This window comes from Acomys russatus, chromosome 22, assembly GCF_903995435.1.
Source record: "Acomys russatus chromosome 22, mAcoRus1.1, whole genome shotgun sequence".
Classification (NCBI taxonomy): Eukaryota; Metazoa; Chordata; class Mammalia; order Rodentia; family Muridae; genus Acomys; species Acomys russatus.
The window spans coordinates 52,138-78,383 of record NC_067158.1 but is presented as its reverse complement, the minus strand read 5'-3'; the positions used below and the strand labels follow the sequence as shown (position 1 = coordinate 78,383).

The 26,246-nt window shown below is 41.0% G+C and overlaps 1 pseudogene; it reads right to left on the bottom strand.

Annotated features, from left to right (window-relative positions):
• Nucleotides 1-24,442: 24,442 nt before the first annotated feature.
• LOC127205871 (uncharacterized protein C16orf46 homolog) lies at nt 24,443-25,794 on the bottom strand (annotated as a pseudogene).
• Between the last annotated feature and the right edge of the window lie 452 nt (nt 25,795-26,246).

The following is a 26,246-nucleotide window of genomic DNA, read 5'->3' as shown; positions in this document are numbered from 1 at the left end:
AAGATAGATGGAAAAATAGATTAAAGTGATTTAATTTGTTAAAACATGGAATTTAAGGTCACTTGTTTATGCATATGGAATATGAGGCGAGCCTCTCTCAAAAACAGAGATGCACTACATGTAAAGTTTCTATGTACTAGTTAATACCTTCTAAATAGAAAGAATGTCAGATACAGATGAAGTTACTAGAAAAGCACTGACCTGGAGGACAGAGTCCCTGTGAGTAATTTTCAGTATTAGCAGGGAGCAGGTACCTATATATAGAAGATCCAAATGAGGGGCCTTTATTTAGTGCTTTACTTTCTATAAAATTGAGAGTATGGCTTAGTGAGGTAGTCCTTATATAGCATATGTGAGGCTCTGCATAGCTAAAGTCTAGCTTCTATCTTCAGCACTCCTAAACCACCACTGCCACCACCTCCACCACCAGCACCAGCACTACTACCTCCTTCTCCTATTCCTCCTCCTCTTCCTTCTCCTCTTCCTCCTCCTCATCCTCCTCCTTTTCCTCCTGCTTCTCCTCCTTCTTAGTCTCTCTTTTTTTCTTTCTTTTTCTTTTTGAGACATGGTTTTACTCTGTAGACTTCAATGTCACAAAATTCCCTATGTAGACCAGGCTGACAATGAACTCACAGAGATCCATGTGCTTCTGCTCTCAGAGTGCTGGGATTAAAAAGGCCTGTGCTACCATGCCAAACTTAAGCAAATTAATTTTTACTAGGATATATCCTAGGACACTGCCTAATAAGCATGAAGCCCTGAGTTCGATTTGTATTTTTTTTCAATCTTTAGTAGTACAAGTGAGAGAGAAAAAAAGAAAGAAAGAAGAGGGGTGGGGTGGAAGGATTCACTTAAAATGTTTAAAAAAAAAAAAGACAGGGCTAAAAAAACAAATAAATAAATAAAATAAAGACAGGGCTAGAGTATACTTAATTTGGTGGAGACTTACCTACTCAGCATGTATAAACAGCTGGAATCAGTGCCCATCAATACATAAACTGGGTGTCTTGTTAATGTTCTACTGCTGTGGAGATCCCATGATCACAGCAACTGCTATAAAAAGAAAGCATTTAATTGGTGCTTGCTTATAGTTTAAGAGGTGTAGCCCATCGATAGGGTGGGGAGCATGGCTGTATGCATGCAGTCATGTTCCTGAAGAAGTAGCTGAGTTCTACATGCTGGAAAAAAGAAAGACTCTGGGCTTAGAATGGGCTTTTTGAAGACTCCAAGGCCATCCCAGTGCGGACCAAGCATTCAAATAGATGAGGCTCTGGGGCCCATTCTCCTTCACACCACCACACTGTGGATGCTGCCACAAGCCTTAAGCCCAGGATTCAAGAGGTAGAGGAGGAGGATTAGGAATTCAAAGACACCCTCTACTCTGTATGAAGTCAAAGGCCAGCCTGAGCTCCATGTGGCTAAATAACTAGGTGATAGGTACAGTCATAGATACATACAAAATGATGTTTTAAAATATTTTTAGAAATTATAAAATAAGTATCTGACTCTATAGCCCAAGCTGACACAAATTCATAATGAACTCCCTGCTTCTGCCAAATATGTACCACTATATTGTTTTCTTAAATAGACTAGCATTTGTTTATTCTCTGACAAGTTCATACATATAAACCATGTGTCTTGATAACATGCACTCCCAACTACCTCATTGCCCCCTAGGCATTTCCAGCATGTCCCCTTCCACCTTTCCCATCCTGTCCTTTTTCCTTTTGTGTATAACCTACAGTGCCCACTTCATGCTGCCTATTGCAATGTCGACCTCTATATACTGTTGGCTTGATCGTGTGTAGGTTAGTACAGCTTCAGTGAGTTCAATTCCATGACCCTGTCATGTCCCGAAGACAGCATTTCACAGCACTTCTTCCCACTCTCCAGCTCTGACATTTATTAGTGTGGTGAAATAAAAGGTAACCTGAGAGAACTTGTATTTCACTTTAAAGTTTTCACTGTTCCAACAGGCAACAATCTCAGACACACCTGGAAACTTCAAGCAATTAACTTGCCTTTTATAAATTCCTTCATTTTTAAGATGTATTTTATTTGTATGTGTAGGTGTGCTTGTGTGTGTGTGTGTGTGTGTGCCTTTGTATGTGTAAGTGTGTGTATGTATATGTGTTCCATGTGTGGAGGTGTCTGCAGAGGCTGGAAGAGACTGTCGGAGCCCCTACAGCTGGAGTTGCAGGGGGTTGTGAGACCACATCAATCATTAATTAAGAAAATAAAGCAGGGCATGTTGGCCCATGCCTGGAATCCCAGCACTCCAGGAGCCAGAGGCAGGTGGATCTCTGTGAGTTCTAGGCCAGCCTGGTCTACAAAGTGAATCCAGAAAAGCCAAGACTACACAGAGAAACCCTGTCTCAAAAAGCAAGGGGGGTGGGGGTTTGGGGGGGGGGGGGAGCTGCCCTACAAGCATTCCAATGAAGGCAATTTCTAAATTAAGGTTCCCTCTTTCCAAATGACCCCAGTTTAAGTCAGGTTCAATAAAACAAACAGACAAACAAACAAACAAACAAAACACTGCACTGACCCTTTTGCCTTGCCCAGGATGCTCCCGCTGGGTACTCAGTGTGTTTCTGAGCAGACGTTTTACCTTACTAACTAACACTCCAATACTCCCCAACACTCAAAACCTGCTATAAACATCTACCCAGAGGAACACAAAACTGTCAAGTCACTCTTTCTTATGTCTCCCTGTACCTCTGTCTAATCCCTATGGACTCTGCACATTAATTCTGTCCTCCCTACAACTGTTATGGCATCTAGTACACTTTGCCTTGTGGCAAGTTTTTCAGAGCTAAGGGTTCTGGACCGCAGCTGTCCTTTCAAGCCCCAGAGAATTAGATTAGACCTTGGCTGTAGTTGAGCCTCCCTCTCCTCCCTTTCCTATATTGACTTTGGTCCTGGAGAGTGTTACAAGTTTTCATTCGGAACTTTTTAATGTTTAGATCTGAATATTAAGGGTGTGGATAACATTAAATTCATTGGGCGCCATTTGTTGATGAATATTAAAAATTAATATTGTCATACATTTAGCAAAACCTTATTTTATTCATTAGTCATTAATTTCCCCCAAATAACCACACACTGAGACTATGATCCATTCAAAATTAAGCACAAAGGGGAACATAATAGCGACTCTATTATCCCGCCATCATTTTATCCTCTCCTCCATGTTCTTCTCTGGAATTGTCCATCCCCTCCTCTCCTGCACCTTCTTCTTCCTCTCTGACTTCTGGCTTCTCAACCTCAAAACTCCACCCCTTCTCTTTCTGCCAAATCCCAACCAGCTTTAAATTAGGTGCAGCAGAGTTCACACAACAAGGACAGGTGCACTTGAGAATGTGCCTATCACAGCAGGGACCAGATCTTAGCGCTAAATGTATTAGCATTAGAAAACGTGGCACCAGACCAAATGCCATCTTGTCCCAGTGACACCCCTCCCATTGGTTTTCCTTCTCTCCAGCCCTCTCACTTCCCAAACCTGGTTCCCTCCACCTGGTCCCCACCATGATCCTTCTTCCTATCCTCTCTTCCACCAGCTTCTCTCTCTCCATCCCCTCCAGGGTGAATTTTATTTCCCCTTCTAGGGGAGATGCATTCATGAAAAAAAAATTAATATGCATGCCATTTACTTTACAATATTCTGAAATCCCCAAGTCACGAAATCTCCACAGACTACCAGCAACCAGTCAGATGCAATGTTCACAGGGTCTTTTATTTATCATTCTCTGGTGCAAGGACAATCCGTTCCCCAGAGGCTGAGGAAGGTGGGCGGCCTTGACTCCTTAGAATACAAGGTTTAATAAAGGCAAAAACCACAAGTGGGACTTTCCCAGCCTTGGCACTATGTAATTGGGTAAGAGGTATAGAGGAAGCAAGTCTTCAGAGGGACTCTTAAAATTTTTATCTGCTGTAGCTGTTATGCTGCTGGTCTCCCACACAATTGGGTAAGGGGATGAAGGGCAAGCTGGCCCTAATCTGATAAGGAGAGCTTTTGTTTGGATTTTAGGGAAGTGAGCCCCCCGCAGGGAAATTGACTTTAAGCTGATTAAGCAAAGGGTGGGGGTGGGGGAGGGGTGCAGGCTTCTGCTCAGGGAAGCCAGTCCTTGTCCAGGTCCCACAATTCCATCCCTTCTCCAGGTACCCGAATTGGTTTCTTTGTGGCTCTCAAGAGGATCTGAGTCTGAATTCTAAGGGGCATTCATGGAGTAAAGTTTAAAGCTTTCCGTTGTTCATCTGTCTCTTCATACTACAAGCACTTGCCCATTTTTCTCTGAAATGTCTTCCTCAGAAAGTCATCTTTGTTCACATTCAACTGACCTCATAGTGGCTGTCGAGGAAACCAGTTCTGCCTCAAGGAGTCAGGAGAACTTTAGGCAGCCCAGAAGGTGACACAGGAATTGTGAGGCACAGGAATTTGGCCCCTTGTTTGCTTCCTACATGGCCAGGTTAACAGTGGCCTTTCTCTGCTCTGCAGCCTCCAGCCATCTGTCACCCTCTCTCATCTCCTGACACCCAGGCTGGTTTCTCTCTTTTGAGCCATTGCTGTAGGCTGAGATTAATAAACAAGTGCCACCACCCTCCTTCCCCGGTTCTTTGCTTCTTGAGCCTCTCATTCTGTCTGTGTCCTTTGATTTTAGAATTGAGGCCATTGATATTTAAAGTTATTGTGTGTGTGTTAGTAGTAAGCAATCCTGTTGACTTTTGGTGTTTTTCTTCTTCTCAGTGTATTTTGTGTTTTAATAATTAAGACTTTGTATTTCTTTCTACAGTCTTTCTCTGCAATGCTCAATACTCTTTTCAGGGAGAAATGCTCCCTTTTTCTCTTTATAGAGTTTAGTTTGCTGATTATAATTTGTTTAGGTTGTTTATGTCATAGAATGTTTTTTATTCTCCTTCGATCACCATAGTTTTGCTGCGTCTATTATTTTAGGTTTGTTATAGTCTTTAAGACTTGTGTGCATTGCTCCAGGCTGTGCTGGATTTAAATTTTCACTGAAAAAAATAAGCTGCTATTCTTATAGATTTTCGTTCATATGTGGCTTGCATTTTTTCTTACACCTTTCATTAAGTTTCTTTGATGTGTGTACTTGGTGTTTTAATATGCCCTGAGGGTTTTCTTTTCTGGTCTTGTCTATTTGATGCTCTGTGTGCATTTTTGTTTTTGTATAACTGTGCCTTTCCTTAGTGGGGGAGTCTTTTCAACGGTTATGGTGAAGATACTATCCATGTTATTGACGTTGTATGTGTCTCCCTCATCTATGCCATTGTATTTTTGATGGTGTTCCACATGTCTTATATCTTCCTTTTGTGTGTGTGTGTTGTGTGTGTGTGTGTGTGTGTGAGAGAGAGAGAGAGAGAGAGAGAGAGAGAGAGAGAAGAGAGAGAGAGAGAGAGAGAAAGAGAGAGAGAAGAGAGAGAGAGAGAGGTTTTCATATACCTTTGTGTTGGTGCCTAAACTTCCCTTTATGCTGGACTGGAACTCTAATGCAAAATAAAGCTTGTAATATACATGTTGTTTTTGATGAGTAGGAACATATAAAGACAAATATGAAGCTACAGAGATTTTTATGTGATTTGAATTTGTTCATGATGTTTAATACTCAAATGCACAAATATAAAAGAATAATAGAATTTCTTAGTGCCATCAGATCAGTTATAGTCACTTAAAATTTATTCTGTTCTAATTCTTACAGATTATATGTGAAAGCTACTTGATAGGTACTTTAAGAAATTTGATTAAAATCTCATAATTTTATATGATCATGAGATACATAGATGAAACTCTGATAAAATATGCTTAGGAAAGGTTGACTCCTTTCCTCTGGGATATGATGTTACATAAACAGCCCTGTCTTAGGGAGAAGTGACCGATTATGTCCATTGTTTAAGGAGAAGACCAAAGTGAATTTAGACAACAATGTGGAAACAAAATGAGCTTCTTTAAACAGTCATTTAAGTGCTATAATATATTTCTTGCATATTGCAATGTGCAAAGAACTAATGAGAATCATGAACAAAACATGAATATCTAGGCATCAAATTATGAAATATTTATCATTACAATAAAGAATATGTACAATACAACATTAGCAAATACCTTTAATCTATAAAATATATCGAATAGAATTCAAATACTATAAAATAGAAAACAGTGGAGACATTTTGCAAATAGAATTTCATCAATTAATTACGAAAAACTTGAAGCATCAACTCAGATGCTTTTCTTAGTTCGGGTTTGGTGTTTTGAGTCTTTTCTTGAGGAATTAACTTGTTTCTGTACAGTCAGGATTTAAACCAAATTCTAACAAATCCTCCCAGCATTATAAAAAGTGTTGTCAAAAAAATATTATAACAGTAAATGAAGAAAAAAGTAATATATGTTTACAGGGATCCATGTCTGTAATGAGCAAACAGAACTATGGGGCAGCTAGTTAAGCAGGCTGATCCAGATGGGACCCAGACACCTGTTGCAGTTGTCCCTTCCTCAGACCACTGTGGCAATTAATGGTCTTGAGTCAAGAAGTTGTTCCATATTCACTGTTGAATGAAAAATGTTATTTTAGTACAAATATCCAATATCCTCTCAGACACTAGACTCATCTCAATTTTTATTGGCATAGATCTAAAGATTTTCACAAGCAATCAGACAATATCAAGTAAAAAAAATGTCAGGAATCTGAAAATAAAAGGAATAAAGATCTATGACTTTATATCCTGCATCTCATCTCCATTCTAGACAGTGAATTATGAACATTTCTCACAGAGGTTTGATGAGAGTACACTTCCTTGGGTATTACAAAGGAATTACTTACACAAATTTTAATTGAAAAGTATTATATGCACAGAAAATATAGATTGCAGAATCAGAGAAATATTGAACTGAAGATTTCACCTTAGGCCCTAATCCTTCACAGCTCTCCCCCATGTGTCTGTCTGAACTCTACTGACTGGCACAGAGAGAAGGGAAGTTTGGATTTACTGCACTAGGACTAGGAAGCTAAGAGCAGACTCTAGGGAGTGTCGGGAACAAAGATGAATTTCTTTCTGGGATAAACATACTCTAGAGAATATTGGAGCAAAACAGGACAAACTGAGCCGGATGACATGTCCTCTGACTTACTTTTACTTTAAAAAGAAGTACAGACGTTTATTCTTCTTATCTTTTTGGTTACAACTTTAATTCTTAGCAAGAATGGTCCTAAGTCAAGTCATTTAAATGCATGGAGCCATGCTCCCTTCAGCATACATTGAGTGAGGACTGGACTCTCCTGCTCTGTCTGTGTTCTTCATGAGAAAATGCTCATAGGAATGCCATGCTTCACTCCTTTGTGTAATGTTCAGCTCCTTAAATGTTTAAGACATAGACTGTTAGATTAGAGCCAAAAACCAGCAAGTAAACATACGTTTCTCAGCTCAACACACACCATACAACAAAAAATAGGCCTATGTAAAAATTAGACTTGTGAATGTCAGGTATAGAACTCCAAAATGCTGGCTTCTTAAATGGTAGCTAGGGAATGTAAAATTGATGATCAAATCTTAAATTCACCACACTGGACCTAGTGCAATTTGTGAAGCGTAGGCAAGCACTGTAGCATATATCTGTACACCCAAAAGTAAGCATGGAAGGCAGATATAGGAACAGCTCAGGTTAGAAGCCAGCCAGGGCCACACAGAAAAAGAAAATGACAGAAAGTTGTTAATCTAAAGCTTGATTTATTGCCTCAAGAAATTGGCCCTCTTATTTAAAGCTTCCAAACGTTACCCTGTTTCTACCAGTCACTGCAAAGTTCCTCAAACTGATTAATACTAATTAGTGTAAAAATTATTATAGTTAATTATTATAATTATAACTCAGTAATGTTCACTCTTCCTAATAATTTTGATACTAACCACAGTTTTTAATGGAAAAATGAATAATCACATTCCTCTTTTCTGCTTAACATACCTTGAGGATACAATACCATTCTTGGAATCTGGGGTTGTTCTATTTTTTCCCCATGGAGTCTTTCAGTGTTTAGAGACAGAGAAAAATATAGCTACTGCTTCTGTTGTAACTTTCACCCATAACTGAGATTAAATCCTACCAGAGCATAGGTCTCCAATGTGGATTTGTGTGTCACGGGCTCAATACTTCATCAGTGAGGCAGGAAATCAGCTGAGTACTTGAACCATGAAAAGTACACCAAGGGAAATTGCTTGTGAGATATTTAGTAAATTGCTCCATGGCAACCACACTTGCTGTTGAGAGCAAGTGCAGTTGTGGGTCAGGCTCCTTTTTTAGTGTTCAACATGGTCTTACAAAGTCCTTGTCCAGAAACATGATGATGGGCAGCTGAGGCTTTGCTATGTAATCACTTAAGGTCTCCTCACAGAAAATAACACCTAAGTTCTTTTAACACATAACATAGGGTCCCATGGCCCTTCTTGAACTTTTGCTGTATGTAACGTGACCAGTGTATCACAGAGATTCTTAATTTCAGAGACGTCTTTGTAATCATCACTACATTGTCACATATTTTAGAGCAATTACCATCCATCAATATGGCTTAGTTCTTCCTCTGTTCTACTATTTTCCCTTCTATAACTACACAGAAAATCTGCGCTTTTGCTTTATATTTTAAAAACACACAGCTTTTCCAATTTTTTATTTTTTCTTTTTTTTGCTTACTGAGACTCCCAAAGGCAGTTTAGCTACTTGGCACAGGCCAGAAGTTAGACATATAAGAAGTGCTTCAGAGGCCAAATCTACTTGCTATGTAACATGACTATTTTCTGTGTGTTCAGTGTGACAAAGGACTCCAAAGATAGTAATGGAGAGAGGGGTGGGGGAACCCAGGAGGTACAGGTATGTCAACTTTAAAAGTAAAGTGGTTGGAAGATGGTCATAGGAACAATCATGAAGAAAACTGAAATCTTAGCATCCTCACTAGTAGATTTTGAGTGATTATAAACCAAATTGTTTATCATGTCAACTTTCTATAATTATTTTCTAAATTTAAAGTTTTGAATTATGCCTGAATGAGAAAGACAGTATTTAACTCAAGTACAGGATTCTTGGTTTGGCAAGCATTCTGCAGGACACATTTGTATTTTAAAGAGTATTTTATTAATAATTTTGATATTATTATGCCTTGATTTTTCAAGAATGATATTAAGAGGGTAGGTTGAGATTGCAACAAATAAGACCTAATGCATATAGCATTTAAGCTCAAAATAGTATATAAATTGATGCTTTGTGATCAATCCTTCAGATGTTCAGATGTTTCATCTCTATATACTTGGTCTCCAGCTGAGGTGGTTCAGCCTTGCTGAAGGAAGGATGGCACTGAAGGTATGCTCAGAGATTTCATAGGCATGCTTGACTTCCAGTGCCTCGCTCTGCTTTGTTTCTACAGTTGAAGATCCAATTCCCCCAGCATCTTAATCGTCTTCTCATCCATTTGTCCTTACTCTGAGGGACTATTATCCCATGGAACTGTGAACCACAATAAACTGTCTTTAAAGTTGTCTTGATGATGGTATTTTATTAGACCCCCAAAAGACATCTAAGGACTCATAGTAAAGGAAATGACTTGTGATACTATTATTTTCCTATCCTTAAGATATATGGCACAACACTGCACATGTTTAGTTCTTCTCCCAAGTCAAGCTTCTCTTTTAGGGCCTGGCATGACGTTGCATTGGCTGACTTTCAGAATATCCATTTTGGATGTTGGCCTTTATCACTGATAACAGAGAGCAAACCCTATGTGGGGAAAAGATAAGCACCTGTCATTGCAGATCTGCACTTGCAGAACACCAGTGTGAGCCTTCTTGAGAACCACAGTTCTCATTATATCATTACACAAAATAGAGTGCAGTTAGAGCTGGAGTAAAGGTCGAGATTTTGAGTTGTACTTGATGCCTCCACACCTACTTTCTTCCTTGTGAGGATACATTATAAAAATATCTCCCATGCACTAACAGAATAGAACTTTTGCTGGACTTCACATGCAAGTTCAAAAGTACATTTGGGTCACTTAAGATTTAGGACCATTGTCTACTGTATGGTCAACCTGTTTAATCTGTCTTGAAAAGATCATTGTAACAACCAACCTTTTTTGTCTTGAACTTCCCATGTAATCAACTTTTACAACCTAAGCTAATACAAAACATGAATATTACATTATATAATCTGACAAACTCCTGACCCAAGAGGAATGTGTGTGTGTGTGTGTGTGTGTGTGTGTAACAAATACATATCCACCATGAATACTGGATCTAGCATATAGATATTGCTTGATAGTACTAGTTTGTTTATTATTGATATGACTTAAAATCAGTAAAGCTCATCACTTATAAAAGCTCAAAATTCTACACATAATCCCGGCATGAGAAGTGGAGTTGGGTAGAAAAGCTCACCCACGTGTGAGGAGCTTCTGGTAATTCCTATCTGCCTGAGAGTAATGTTCAGTTTGCTTTAATGATGTGGTCACCCATGAGTGTATGGCCAATACAAAACTGAAGAGTTAAAATTGTTTTATGGAAAAATAAAGAGGGCACAAAATAATGGGTCTAGGAAAAGGCATGGATCTCGGGAAAGTTGGGGTCTGGAATTAAACATGATTGAAATGCATTATATGAAATTGCAAAAGACTTAATAAAATCTGCCTGATCTTATGTTTAATAAGATTTATTATGGATGAGACTACTGACCCAGGAGTGGCATTATACACTGCACAGCTCACGGCACTGGCAAAAGAAATATCCATAAGCCATTAGGCTTTACTTAGGTGATTTTTGTCATTCTAAACAAAACAACCTCCTTAGCTGTACCCCACTTGGATGGACAGCTGCTAACAGATATAATCCCCTGAAGCCATGCAGTCATATTATTACTGCAATTATCATCTTAAAAGGGAGAGAAAGGAAAAAGCACACATTTCTTTACATCCAGGAGGATCTTTCTATAAGTCAATAGGTACATATGTTTGATAACTAAAGATGGAGATAGACATTTCAAGTTTGTATGCAACCTGATACTCTTAAATGGATTTTACTATTTCAAATACTATCCAAATATATTCTGTTTATTCCTTAACTTCAGTGGGGACACTGTAAGATGAAGACTTTGTCCTAGCTATGTTTGTGTCAACATGATATAACCAAGTATCATTTGGGAAGAGGGATCTTCTATTGAGAAAATGCCACTATCAGATTGGCCTCTGGAAAAGACTGTGGTCTATCTTCTTGACTAATGATTGATGTCCAGTACCTCAGCTCACCATGGGTGATATTTTTTGATTACTTCCCCTGGTCAGGACTGCCTCACCAAGCACAGGGGAAAAGCTCAGTCCTGATGTGACTTGATGGGCTGGGGTAGGTGGCTGGGGGAGCTCCTTGTTTCTGAGAAATAGAGGTGGGATGATGGGGGAAGAGGGAGTGAGGGGCCTACAATTGAGATGTAAAGTGAATAAATAAATTAACTTTTAAGAAAGTGAGTGGTGGCACAGGCCTATAATTCTAGCACTCAGGAGGCAGAAGTAGGTGGATCACTGTGTATTCGAGGCCAGCCTGGTCTACAGAGCGAATCCAGACAGCCAAGGCTACACAGAGAAACCTTGTCTCAAAAAAAAAAAAAAAAAAAAAAAAAAAAAAAAAAAAAAAAATAGGATACACTGATTCCCTTAGAGTCTTTCGTATTTATCACTTTATCAAATGCTTTTGCATTAGTCTGAGTGAAGTGATTTATTAGGTCTTTTGTTTTCTCTACCATTTACATTTATTTTAGTATCCACATTTAAAACACAATGGATTTGTATAAAGTGTTGTCAACTTGATTATTAACACAAATACCATGTTTACCAATAAACTGTGGTGTTGATTGTTAAGTTTCAAACTCAGGATGAGTGACTAAGGTGACTGACTTGGGCTCCAGGTTCTCCCAGCATCCTTCAGTCTCTGCCTGTTATAGGGTAAGCCTGGCATACTCTACCTTCTACCCTGAACTCTCCAGCCCAGGGACTGGGCTTCCCTTCCTCCAGAGGTTCTTCCATGTGTAATCCAAACATTTTGGTTACCTACCCTTCAGGATCAAGACCATTCTGAACTTTCCCAGATGGTTGTGCCTCTGCCTCAGCTCTCCCACATATCTATAATAACTTCCTCCTCCACCATAAGTTGGAACAGTCAGTCATGTCCTTGCCTTTCCTTTGCATTTCTTTCTTCATTCATTTACCAAGTTAAAAAAAAAAAAAAAAAGAGGCTGGATGTGCACATAGTAACAATCACAACCAAAACATGTTTAACAATTTCTTTTATTTTGTAAGCACTTCCCCAACTGATAACATGTTTTCATTAGACACAGAAACATCAGCTGAGGTTAAGTTGAAATTATTGGTGGGAAATGGGAAAAGAGGATTTGAGAAACCTTGGGCTTCAGGATGAACAGTCCAGGGACATGTGGGGACTGCAGCTCCTGGATCACCTTGCTGATGCCAAGATAAACCAGTGTGGTCACTTGGCCCGCTGCCAGGAAGGCAGGATTATGAAGGTCACTCATTCTAATGGCATATGTGTTCTCATGCCCTAGGTAGAGGAACTACTAAATGTAGGTGAATGCTGACAGTGATAAATGATGGAAGAGGCCTTTTGGTGAGCACGAGGACCATGGAAATGAGCTGAAGGTCTGCTCTGACTCCTGGAGTCCTCAGGGAGGGCACTCTATGAAGCAGGTACTCAAGCATGCACTTTACACACGCATACATGCTGCCTTACTGCACATCATTAGAGCCCTGTGCACTGGAGACTTGCTAGGGACTTTTAGCACTCGTCATTTTAGTCACGTGTCCTCCATATGTCGCAGTTACCATGAAAGGACTAAATATACTGATTTGTTGTTGGTTAATATCTTTTCAATAATTTAACGACACATGTTACAATAGCTCTGATCAGTATTTTCTCCAAGTTGATGCCTGACAGATTTATAGAAACAGATAATTTCCTTTTGTCGGTTCTACAGACGGGCTTCACTAGCGGAGGAGAGTGGGTATTGTTAGGCTTTTCTTCCACTATTTTCCACCAGACAACTACAAGAGTAAAATCACGGGATACTAGGAACACAGAAGCCCATGCAAAGCCTCATTTACAAGGCAGAAGACCACACACTGTCTTGTCACTGTTTATATTGCTCGGTTGACTGATGCTTTTAAATTCTTCTTCTACAAAGAGTTTTCGAAGATCCTGTACTGTCAAAACGGCTTTCCTTTTTTACAGGATAGGACATGTCTTTTCCTCATTTCTCAATCACTGATGAAACTTAGAAACTCTTGCATCTCCTTTTCTTCTAGCACAGATTCAATGCAGGACTTTGGAGCAAAACTTCAGAAGCAATGTAGGGTTTTTCAGCAGAAATGATTGAGTATAAGAAGCTTCTGTAGGAAAGACACAGTAACATCTACAAGGGTGTCAGGATACCAGATAATAAAAAGATGAGAGCTGAATTTGCAAGCATTCAAAGGGAGCCTGTGTTGGTTAATATTATGTCATCTTGAAACAACCTACAATCATTTGGGAAAAAGGATTCTCAACTGACAAAATGTCTTCACAAAACTGCTCTGAAGGCAAATCTGTGGTTCGATTTCTTAACGGTGTTTTACTGTAGTTTGCGTGGTTTGGGTCCTGAAACCCTCACTGGGAGCTATGAGGAAATAAAGGAAAGTGTTGGGGACAATAGGCCATAGACCAATGTTCAGCCATCTTGTCAGAGCCTGCACCTTTAAGTCTCTGTTTTTCCCAGAGCTTGCCTTTCACCAGAAACTAGCTGACTCTGTTGTGGGTCAGCAGTTAGACTAAAGACAGATAGAGATGGAGCAACCCTGTTATGATTTAGCAGTTAGACTAGACAAAGATGAAGCCAGATACCCTGTGTGGCAGGACATTATGACCCTGTCTGGAATTCCCTGTGTTTTGAGAAAAGCCTGCAGCTGGGTTGCTATAGCAGTACGCTTCCCTGCCTTCTGACTTATAAAAGCTGCTGCCTGACTAATAAAGTTTGAGAGTTTGATCAATCAGACTTGCTCTCCTTCTTTGTGCCTTGCATTTTCAACAGGTGAACTTCCTCCCGAGTTTTAGTCAAACCCCCGCAGGCCGGGGCAGGAAAGACTGACACAGAGACATGTATACAGTAAAGCTAGGGAATTTTCTAACTCTCCACAACTCAGAACTTCAGCATGTGTATTAGGCATCAGGAGTACCATTAGCTAGCCACCCTGGGAGGTCTCTGTGGGTGGCCGTTTCCAAGCTGTACACACCCTGTAGGAGGAAGCTATCTTTTATAAACACTCAGACTCCTAAGGAAAGTCGTGTCATTTCTCTTGAGCCTGGTCCATATAAGGAGACAGCTTTGTTAACTATCCCATGTGTCCAAGATCTTGGAATCCCTAGCATGGTCATAGCTTTGTTAAAATGAACACTCAGGAGGCTGGAGAGATGGTTCGGTGGTTAAGAGCACTGCCTGCTCTTCCAAAGGACCCAGGTTCAATTCTCAGCACCCACATGGCAGCTCACAACTGTCTGTAACTCCGAGATTTGACACCAGCACATATAAATTTAAAAAACTATTTTTTAAAAAATGAACAGTCATTCAGGGCTTCCCTCATTCAGGGATTCCTCTGCTCCATATAGTGATTGGTGTGGGAGGACTCAGCCAGTGTGATTGCTGCCACCTGGGGCTTGATATTATGAGAATGTGCTTGATGCTATAAGAAAGAAGACTGAGCAAAACAAGGCAGACCAAGCCGGTAATCAGCCGCCCCACACGGCCTCTGCATCAGCTCCTGCCTCCTGGTCTCCAGCTTTTTGAGTCCTTGCTCTGACTTTCTCAGCAGTAGACTTTAGAGGAAAATGAAAGAAATACTTTCTCCTCCAAGTAGATTTTGGCCATGGTATTTTCTCATAGCAATAGAGGCCATAACTAAAACAGAGCCACATGATTGACAAGTTATGAGGATACCTCAAGTCAGACATGTGGCACAAAGCTGTTCCAAGTCTTGATGTCAAGATAACATTATATAAAATGAATACACATTAAAATAAATGTAGTTCCAGTTTCTGTTCTCTCCCTGTGTATATCTTGGGTACTTTCTGAGTTTTTTCTTTTCTTTTGTTTTGTTGTTGTTGTTTTGGTTTTTCGAGACAAGGTTTCTCTGTGTAGCCTTGGCTGTCCTGGACTTGCTTTGTAGACCAGGTTGGCCTCGAACTCACAGCAATCTACCTGCCTCTGCTTCCTGAGTGCTGGGATTAAAGGTGTGTGCCCCTACCGCACAGCAGGTACTTCTTGTATTTTAAGACTGACAGATATTGTTGTATGTAAAGTTTTTATGGTTTGCAGCAATCCACAGTGAGTCAGAGAATACATGTTTGTAGTGTCCTCAACTCCAATTAGTACATCTACACTGCAACTTCTATAGCTAAGGTTAGGAAGAGTAGGAAGACTAGGAAGAAAGCTTGTAAGAGGCAGGGACTCAGGGCCTTTTCTAGGAGATCCTGCCTTCAGTGTATTAGAGGAAAGCTGCACACAGGAAATATCAACAATGTAATTGCCTAAATGAGATTTTAAAAATTGCACCACCACTTCAACTGCCAATGTGGATGGGTAAATCTCAGAAGACCCTGTACTTAAATGAAGAGCTAAAGACAGTCACTGGCTGCTCAGGAGGAGCAGAAGTCTTCTTGAGGGAGGAAGCAACTACTTGTTTATCCTGTCAAAATTGTTCATTCCTAAACACACACACATGCTAATGACATGACATGGTCTCAGTCAGTCTCTCTCCCCCTCTCTCTCACACACACAGAAGATTAATTTCAAAAGGTCAAGAAATTGGAGAGTGACAAGGATGTAGTTAGAGATGAAGGGGCCAGAAGGAGGGGTGACAATGATGTGAATACTCAAGCTACAAAGTGTCCAATGGAGGTAAATTTGAAATGATTTTACAGTATATTTGGACTAGGGGGAAGACTCACTACGTGCTGTAAAAATTGTTTAAGTGTATGAGAAAACATTGTGCATAATGTTTACTTTTTTTGAGTATTTTACCTTAAGGAAAACAACAAAACAGGTTACTTGGATGGATGTTTGTTTGTTTGTTTTGAGGCAGGATTTCTCTGTGCAGCCCTGGCTGTCCTGGACTCATTTTGTAGACCAGGTTGGCCTCGAACTCACAGCGATCCACCTGCCTCTGTCTCCCGAGTCCTGGGATTAAAGGCATGCACCACCAGGCCAGGCTGGTTACATTTTTAAAAACTCAATCAGTGCTTCCGTAGATTTCTCTGATGCTTACACAGGAGTGGACATGGCCCTTCTTCCTGCTTGGAAGAGAACCACAGTTGGTAATCTTCCTCAGCATTCTGGAAAACAAAAGAACCAAAAGTCATAATGTACTTTCCCCAGTACACACTTGAAATGCCTATTGTCTTCTAGTCTGCATTTATAAAACTAAAAAATACTGAGGCAGGCAAGAATTCTGTCCTACACAAGAGGAGACTGCCACTGGGAATTGACAGTGGTGAGTTTAGTGGTCCCTACTTCCTCTGAGAATCCACAGAAAACTGAAGTTCCTGCCTTCTCGTTTCTCATGAAACGCAGATTTGTGAATGCAAAATAGATTCTTTCTGCTACATTTTTGTGGCACTGGAAATAAGAAATCACTCTATACTCTGTCTCCAAGCAAGAAATGTGTCCCTGTCATCCACTTCACTACAGGTTTGGAGAACGTTGAGCTTTGCCATAACGTGTTATTGTCTAGACAACTTATTACCCAAGTGTCACATGCCCATCTTGTCTGTGATGACTGAGCAAAGCTAAGTTTAAAGGCCCTGGAACCTCAGCAGCCTGAGAGGAGGTGTGTGTGCTTGAAGCACAGTTGCTTCTGTGGCTTCTGAAGCATGGGACTGGAGGCTAGACTTGCAAATGAGTGTCTCCTGGAAGGAGATCTGGGGAAGCACAGACACATAACGTGTTTACCAGTTCACACTTCATTCATTTAGTGCCTACTTCCATTTTTAATGTACAGAGAAAGCACTTTTTCCTGGGAGTTCAACACCAGACAGGTTTCTCAATTATAGGAACCAGCCCCCGCTCCTTAAGGACCCCCATTAAGGCCAAAGCATGTAAATTTCTAGAGGGTCCCGCTTTAACCAAGGACAGACAGATAGCAGATCACTGTGTATGTGTGGCAGGGACAGGAAAAACCTTGAAGAGTCCCACTTGACTCTGTGCTCAGAGTCCAGCTGGACTCAAGGACAACCAGCTATGTTTAAAATTTTCCACTACCCCTCCCCAACTAAAAAAGTTCCTAAACGCTCCCTGTGAGTGCTTCAACCAATCTCTTCCATAGGTCAACTTGTCCCTCCACCCATTATCCAACCAGGAAACACCATGGCTTGTAACTCCCTGCTTGTAGCTTTTCTGCCCAAATGCCAACCAATCACATACTGTGAAACTCATTTCTTTGTCTAAAACCTATAAAAGGCCCATACCTCTGCTTCTCAGGGTCTGCAGCTTGAAAGAGCTGAACAGACCCCATCACGATGGCTCAATAAATTCCTATTCCTATGCATTTGCACCAACAACGGACTCCATCTCTTAGTGGGGACTCCGAGAATAGACTAGAGATCTCTCTAGAGGTATCAGTCTTACACAACTTGTGTATAATTTCCCTGAATTGGAAAACAGATAACAGTGTTGACCTCTGGTTGAGTGTGTACAGTGTTTACAGTTAAGGAGATGTTATTAGTTGACTTTGTTGTGATGCAGCTGTTAAAGTGTTCTGTAGGCATAAGGTTACTGTGCAATTCATATGTGGATTTCTGTACCACTCCTATCTGGCTGTAAGCTTTGTTTTGAGAATCTTGTCTCAATGTTGTATAAACTACTTCCCAATTGCTCCCTGACATGCCAATAAAGCAGTTTACTGCCAATTGCTGAGCAAAGGAGAGAATAAGACTGGAATTCCTGACAGACAGGAGAGAAGGAATTAAAGGATTTGACCAGGGAATTCAGCAATGAGAATCATCCAGGACAGATCAGAAAAAGGAGCTGGATCAGGAAAGCTACAAAGTGCCAGCATCTCCAGGGAGGAAACCAAGTTAGCTTAGACGGTTAAGAATAGAGTAGGAACTGCTCAGGTCTTGTGCTGTAAAGCTTATTATTGAACAAACATAAAAGAATCTCAATTATTTATGTGATAACTGAGTTGAGAGAGAAAGAAACTGAGAAACAAACCTAGTTATATAAAAATAACTGTAGCAGTGCTCTGTTTTGATTTTATTATGTTTTTCAGGCAGTTTCTAAGAAGGAGGATAGTGAGTTCAAGGCCACCCTTCACTACACAGTGAGTTCTTAGGAGCTTGGGCTATACAGGGAGACGTTGGAGGAGGTAGAAGTTAGAGAAATTGCTTGGAGTAGCTGTTCTCAACCTATGGGTCACGACCTTTTGGAATATCAAATGACCCATTCACAAGATTCACCTAAGACCATCAGAAAATGCATTGTGATTCATAACAGTAGCAAGCTTAGTTATGAAGTATAAATGAAAATAACTTTTTGGTTGGGTGTCACCACCACAACATGAAGAAAGGTGTTAAAGGGTCACAGCATTAGGAAGGTTGAGAACCACTGGTTTAGAAGCTGAGAGCACTGATGCTTATGGGGAGCAGGTGAAATCCTAAATGAATTGGCAAGGACCCCAGTGCCTCAGACTCATGGGGAAAGGTAAGCCTTCTTGCCAAGGTGCAAGTGTTGACAGAGAACATGGACTACAGCTTCCTCCTCCTAGATGTTTACAACCTGAGACTGCTTCTCCTCAGAGACCTCCCATTAAGACTTGCTAAGTCAACAACATTAAACAGGAAACCCTGACATCCCACAGTTACTACAGCTCCCATAGATAAGGCTGAAAACTCAAGGAACCAGTGTGCTGGGAAGACTTAAATCCCACGACATGCCAGGCATCGACAACTCCTACAGAGATCCTGAGATCCAATTTATAGCTGAGCTGAGATTATTATGAGACCCAAAGTGCTCTAAAAGGTATTCTATGTATACCCAATATATTATTAAGGTTCTATACAATCACAGAATTGATAGAATCAATTTCTCTATTTATAGAAAGGGCATTTTTAGAATGATTTAGAGTCTGTGGTCCAGTTAGTTGAACAATGACCATCCATGATAGCAAAGTCCAAGAATCCAGTAGTTGCTCAGTGAAGGAGCCTCGATATCTCAGCACAACTGTCGTATAGACTGGAATCCCAAAGAAGTAAGCACTAATGCCAGTGAAGGAATGGACTTGCTAGAAAAGTGAGAGCAAGCAAAGAAAGAGTAAAACTTCCTTCTTCTATGTCTTATATAGGCTTTCCGGCACAAGGTGTAGCCTTGGGTTTAGAATTCAAAACAACTGGATTAAAGGTGTGTCTGCCCCCTCCCCATCAAGATCCAGATTAAAGGCATTTCTTCCTACCTCAAAGACTGGATTACATGTATATCTTCACACTTCTAAATAAAGGGGAAAAAAGCCCTCTCAGGTGTGTCCCTCCATTTTTGAGTTATAGTTAATTCCAGATGTAATAAGATTGACAACCAAAAAGAGCCATCACACCATCACAATTCCACTCCAGGTCAACTTGACACACAGTCTATCTTTTTATGCCATGATTAATTTCCCAAATGAAAACAATAACCAGGTCATAATAATGCCTAACTATGATGTAACTAACTATTCCAAGTCCAAGGCACACACATTATATACTAGACCAGACGCTAATTATGCCTAATGTGATATAAGTATCCTTGGTACAACAGTAAACCCATTATAATGTTGGAATAGGTTGCAATGTCCTTGAGGGACATTCTTTTAGTATCTCAAGTTTAAATATGATAACCATTAATATTCTCTTTCTTGATTTACATCGCATGAAGAAGAAATTAAGGAAAGAAGACACAAATATCTATTCAAACACACTGTTAACAAAATATGACAGGAATGCTCATATCACTTATAAAACTCCTTTCTGCAACTGGTCATATAGCTTTAGCTGGTATCTATAACTACCTTCCCCTAATATCCTTTCTGTATTCCCTCCACCCTTGGTCATAACCTCAGCAGATGTTGGTGCTTTTACTAGAGGAGTGAGTCATATGTTCATTCCTGAGAGGTCTGTGCCCTTTGTCATCCCATGTAGATTAAGCTGTTGTAGGTTCCCACAGCCTTTAATCACAAGGCATTCTAGTAGCAAGTAATGCACTAAATCACTGGTTCTCAACTTAGGGGTTTCAAACCCTTTGGGGATCTAAGGACCTTGTCACAGGAATTGCCTAAGACCATCTGCATTTCAGATGTTTACATGACAATTCATAACAGTAGCAATATTGAACTTATGAAGTAGCAGTGGAAATAATTTTATGCTTGAGGATCACCATAAAGTAAGGAAATGGATTAAAGGGTCCCAGCATTAGGAAGGTTGAAAAGCACTGCAACAAACATCTCCTGTAATCCAGACATACATAAGCTTTCTTACCTCCATTTGGAGATGCAATAGAATTTCCCTGTGGTAATCTGAACCCATTACTCTTTCTAGTCCTATTATTCTTTTCTTATCCTACTGGTTTAAGGCCATTAGATGTCCAAATTGGCCAGGGGAAAGTCTGAGGTTCTTGTTCAATGGAAGGCTTGTTTTAGTTTCAGGTTGGAGCACTCACCTCTCTGGAACTATAACTTCCTGGCCAGCAGAACTTAAGATCACAGGAAGAGAAAACAAAGCATTCCTTAAGGGGTCACCAGTGGTATAGTGATTAGAACAATTCCCTTTTCCACCCCTTGAATCCTGGACCCATGGATCCTGGTTATGAGATAAATCATACCATATATTGGATGCTGACTCAAAGGATATACAGCCTTTTGGAGGACCCTGCTCCAGCTCTCCAGCTGCCTGTCACCTAATTTGCTCTGCAATGATATCTTCAAAAGAACATTCCATCTTTCTATCAGGTCAGCTGCTTCAGGATGACCAGGAACATAGCAATACCAGTAGATTCCATGATAGCGGTCCCACTGTCTCATTTCTCTGTTTTGAAGTGAGTTCCTTGGTCAGAAGCAATACTGCGTGGAATAATATTGCAGTGCATAAGGCACTCTGCACGTCCATGGATAGTGGTTTTGGCAGAAGCAATTATGTACATGAAAGGTACTATGTAAACATCTGCCACTATGGCCGCTTTGTTCATGGGGCCATTGGAAAATGACAGGAATGTCTGGGGAAAGAGGCTGACTGCTCACAGAATGAATCATTCTATCTATTTCATTATTCAATTCTTCCTCAGCTGAAGTCACCTTTTTATGAGCATTTACATGAGACATAAATATCTTTACACCCTTTAAGCATTTGGAAAAATGTATCTATGTATTTCTTCCCTGTATGTCTTTCTCAACAATTTTCCAATCATTCTCTTTCCGGGCCTCTGACAGTCAAGCCAATGCATTGGTTTCAGCTTGAGAATCAGTGAATAATCACACATCTGGACATTTCTTCTTCCAAACAAAATATATGATCATGTGTATTACATGAACTTCTGCCCACTGTGAAGATTTCCCTTTGATGGTGTCTTTCAGTCTTGTCCCAGAAAGGATTGTAATGCTGCAATTGTGCACTTATGGATGGTGCCTGCACAACATCCAGAACCTTCAGTAAACCATGTCATAGTCTTCTCTTCCTTTGTCATCTGATGATAGGGTACACTCCATGAGGCTCTAAGTGCATACTCGGCATTAGAGTAGAAACCATAGGCTTTTGGTCACCTTTTTCATGTAACTTTCTTGTGCTCTCAGGACATACTCAGACTCTATCTTATCTATAGCACTTTCATTTGATAATAGGTTGCTGCTGTGTGTGTCCTACTTTATGACTGGGTGGGTTAGATAGCACTCAACTCATGATGGGCAGCTCAGGCCACATGGTAACTTGCTGTCCCGCTGTCAAAAGTTGAGTTTCCTCTGAGGTAGAGTAGCCAGACCAAGAGCTATTTTTAAAAGGGAAAATAGTTGGACAAAGATGGTGGTAGAGCCTTGCTCAAAAATCCCAAAAGTTCCTTCTGTGGTTCCCCACAAGGGCCTGCCAAAGCTCCAAACAGCATTCCTGTCTGGCACTGACACCTCTAGTGCCATCAGATCTGCTGGATCATATGATCCAACTGGTAGAACAGCTTGAACAGCAGTCTTCTCCTATTGGAAGACATCACTTGCCCACAAAATAGGAGCTTTCTGAGTCATCTGACATATTGGCCAGAGTAACATACCCGATGAGGAAAATGCTGTCTCCAGAATCCAAATAGGCCCACTGAACAGTGTGCTTCTTTCTTGGTGGTTGGATGGGCCAAGTGCACTGACTTTTCCTTCCTTTGGAAAGTAATGTCTCTGAAGCCCACACCACTGGACTCCTAAGAATTTCAATGAGTTAGAAGGCCCTTGAATTTTGATTGGATTTATTTCCCATCCTCTGATGCCCATTCCATGTGTGGCCAATAAGTCTAAAATGGTCATTACCTCCTGCTCATTTGGCCCATTTGGCATAATATCATCAATACAATGCACTAATATGACATTTCATGGAAGACACAGATGATCAAGATTCCTTCTAAGTTATGACACGGGGTTGGAGAGATAATATATCCTTGAGGTAAAACTGTAAATGTATACTTCTGGCCAACTAAAAGCTTCTGGTGGTGCTCATGGACAGGTACTGAGGAAGAGACAATTGCTAGATCAGTAACTGCATACAATGTACCAAGGAGATGTATTAATCTGCTTAAGTAAGGACACTACTCAGTCACCTTGCAACCTTCTGCCTCCTTTCTTTACTGCTCTTCACATTGCTGACCTCTAAGCTAAAACTGCTCTTCAGACACCTGCCTCATATTCAGGTGGAGCTTTCTTTCAGCTCTAATGCTAAGCTCTTCTTGCAATGAGCAAAGTCACTGTCCCGCTCAGAAGCAGGGACATTCCTGTTGCTTGAGGAAGGAACAAAATGTCATGTTAAGGATACATAATTTATCTCTCATGCTGGAGATGTCCATGTCCTTCTCTTCCTAGAGACTCTCCAGAGCCACATGTGACCTCTGCAACTGGGCTGTAAATGTGTACTATCCATCATTTTCTTAAATCTATAAGGCTAGGAATGAAATTATACACATTATAGGCCACTGTCATTGTGTAGCCTAGTTCTCACAGCTATTGTCTTTGATTAAACTGCACACACTTCATATTTGGTACAGAAAATGCCAAGATACAGATGCCGAAGGAAAAACATCTAAAGATAATGAGGTCCTTGGAGGTGGGCAAAGTAGAAGTTGTAGGGAGGAAAAGGTAATGAAAAAACAATGTAGTTATAGTTTAAATTTTTTTTTTGTCATTACAAAGCATTTTAATGATCAGATATCCCAAAATAGTTAGAGTATCTCTCCACATGACAATACCATTTGGCATTAAAATATGATTCATTTACATGTAATGTACAATGTACGGAGCTACGCACTGGCAAAAATGAGATAAAGGCAGAAGAAAGACAGAAGGGGGAAAGTAACAGCCTCACTTTGCTTCCTAAGTGTCTAAAGGCTGAGGGTTCCCAAATATTAGAGGCAAGGCAAGGCTGAACAAGGGAGATCAGGTTAGGTCACAGTAATTAGTGAGTGCTTCTCCCAAACCAACCAATTATTCCTAACCTGCTCCTCAGGCTAGATTATATTAATCTGTGGCTAAGCCTCACAGACATAGATGCTTGAGGCTGCCATATGAGGGTGTATCCTCGAAGGCACAGGAGGTACTGGACAATATATGTCTCTAGTTGTACTACACAGATACAGCACCGAGGACATTTGTAGATCTATCTGGATACAACTGGGATTTTACATCCATCAAGATCTTTGTTGAGAGAAAGAGAAAAGCTGCCTAATTAAAAAGACAAGCTGGTGCCTCTCTAAGCTGACCATGCACTAAGCTTAGACACTGCTGTGGGCAGAAGCTCCATCAGGAGACTCTAGGGCCAGAATGAGAGAGAACAGTGCCTTTCTGATGCTCTATCTCTCACTATGGGAGCCACTGGGCAAGAAGGCCAATATAGGTTGGCCCTACTTACAGTTTGTAAATGGCTTAGCAGCAGAAATAGGTAACATGAATACAGTGAGGTTTTTTTTTTTTTTTTTTTTTTTTCAGTTTAAGAAAACAGAACAAAACAGGGTCTTGTTGTATAGCCCAGGCTGGCCTTGAACTTGGCATCCTCCTGCCTTAGTCTCCCAAACACTAGGATTATAGGTATATGAGCCACGCCCAGCTCAATATGGTGTTTTTGAGAATGAATCCAAAGAGGAGGGGAGTGGTGAGGAGCAGAGAGAATAGGGAAGAGAGGAGAAAGGAAAGAATGGCTGAAGGATGGAAAGAAAAGGACAGCGGGGAGATAGGAAGTGGGGGCAAATGAGTTTCAGGCAGCACTTATTCCCAGGAAATTATATTGTGGTAAATCAGAGGACTCTGTGAGAAGAGACTGGGATGATAACCCTGCTTACTGTGAGGGAAGGCAGGAGAGGTTTGGGGATCATTTTGTTCACTAACGCTTGGGGCCTGTTTTCCTGCTTGGCCTTTATGAGAACGTGCTTATGAGCAACCCGAGGTGGTCTGGGCTCCTTGGTTTTGAGCCTGGTCCTGCAGCTTTGTATTCCCCGTTTATGCAAAACCTGCAGGGTAACTAGATAGTGGAGGTTGCTGAGGTTGGGTGTGTGCGTAGAGCTTTCCTGGGACAGGAGGGACCAGTGCAGGCAGCACCTTTGGGACTCAGATGACAGGTGGTGGGTCCAGGCCATAAAGGGAGGGAAAGTCAGTGCATCGGTGACCTTCAGGCAGATGGCAAGCTCCAAGTGTCTCTTTTCACCTTTCCTGTCTGTTGTCAGTCCATCTGTACAAGCCGCATCCTCATTTTTTTCCACCCTCAGCACCCTCTGGCTGCCAGAAAACATCCCTTTTTTTCTTACTCAGGACATCCAAGCTGTTGTGGGGAGAGCTTTCCAGCGGGCACAGAACCACAAGGGCGCTGGACATGACGGAGTCGGGGATGGCGGGATCGGGGATAGGAAGCCCCCGGCTGGCGCCTCCACCGAGGTCCCTGCAGGCCCTGCTGATAACTGTTCCGGGAAGAGCCCACTCTTCCATGCACCAGATGAACTCCTTGATTTGCAGGCTTTTTTTTTTTTCCTCCTTGCAAGTATGTCAGAAAGCATAGTTTGTCAGGCTTTCCGGAAGCAGCGCTGGGCCTCTGGGAAGGCTACTCAAGTTCTTCTCTCAGGTTTCACCTCAGCCACAGCACCAGCCTCCGATTTCTCAACCTCTGAGGGGGCCCGGGCCTCCAGACTCCCTTGAGAAAGACTCATGCAGAACAAGCAGTTGCTGCCGCCACTGGGGCCTTCTTCTACCCTCCCCCTTTTCACTTTCTTCCTTGACCAGATGCAGGCAGTTGGTGAGGTCCTTCCCCAGCCATGGACAGCGTAGTCCCACCCAGTGCTGATGGTAAACTCGCAGGCCTGCTCGTCCTCTTCCCATGTGAGGTCGCTGGTGCTGAGAAGACAGCAAACATAATCCCTTCTGTTTTCTCATCTGGACAACTTAAAGTCAGTGCAGTTTCTTCTGTGTCTTCAGTTTTCTTATTTTCATTATTTCCTAAAACAGTCTCACTTTCCTGACAGAGATCCATTAATGGGATGATTGCTTATAGTTTTTAGCATCTTTTTCCGCGGCGCTTTTGCTCGCGAAGTGTCCTAGGAAGTCTTCCCTGGGGCGAATTTGTCCTATGGAGCCCTGAGGGAAAGAAGGTAAGGAGTGGCTCATCCCTATAGTTTAATTTTTAAAAATTAAAAATATAGCATCAATCTTAAAAACACAATAATAATAGACTAGATACTCTATTGTACCAATATTACATACACATCAGACAAACATATTTCATGAACTATAGTAAATTATGTAACCTTGGATATTGAACTGAAATAAATTTAATCCAACATTATATCTCAAATATGCCATTTCCCTAACCTCTTTATTTTCTATTTACTCTGCTTCTCATCTTTCATTTAATTTTGAAACAAACATAGGAGGCCAAATAAAGCCCATGTGGCAATCAGTCATGATCATAAGCACAGTCAAGGG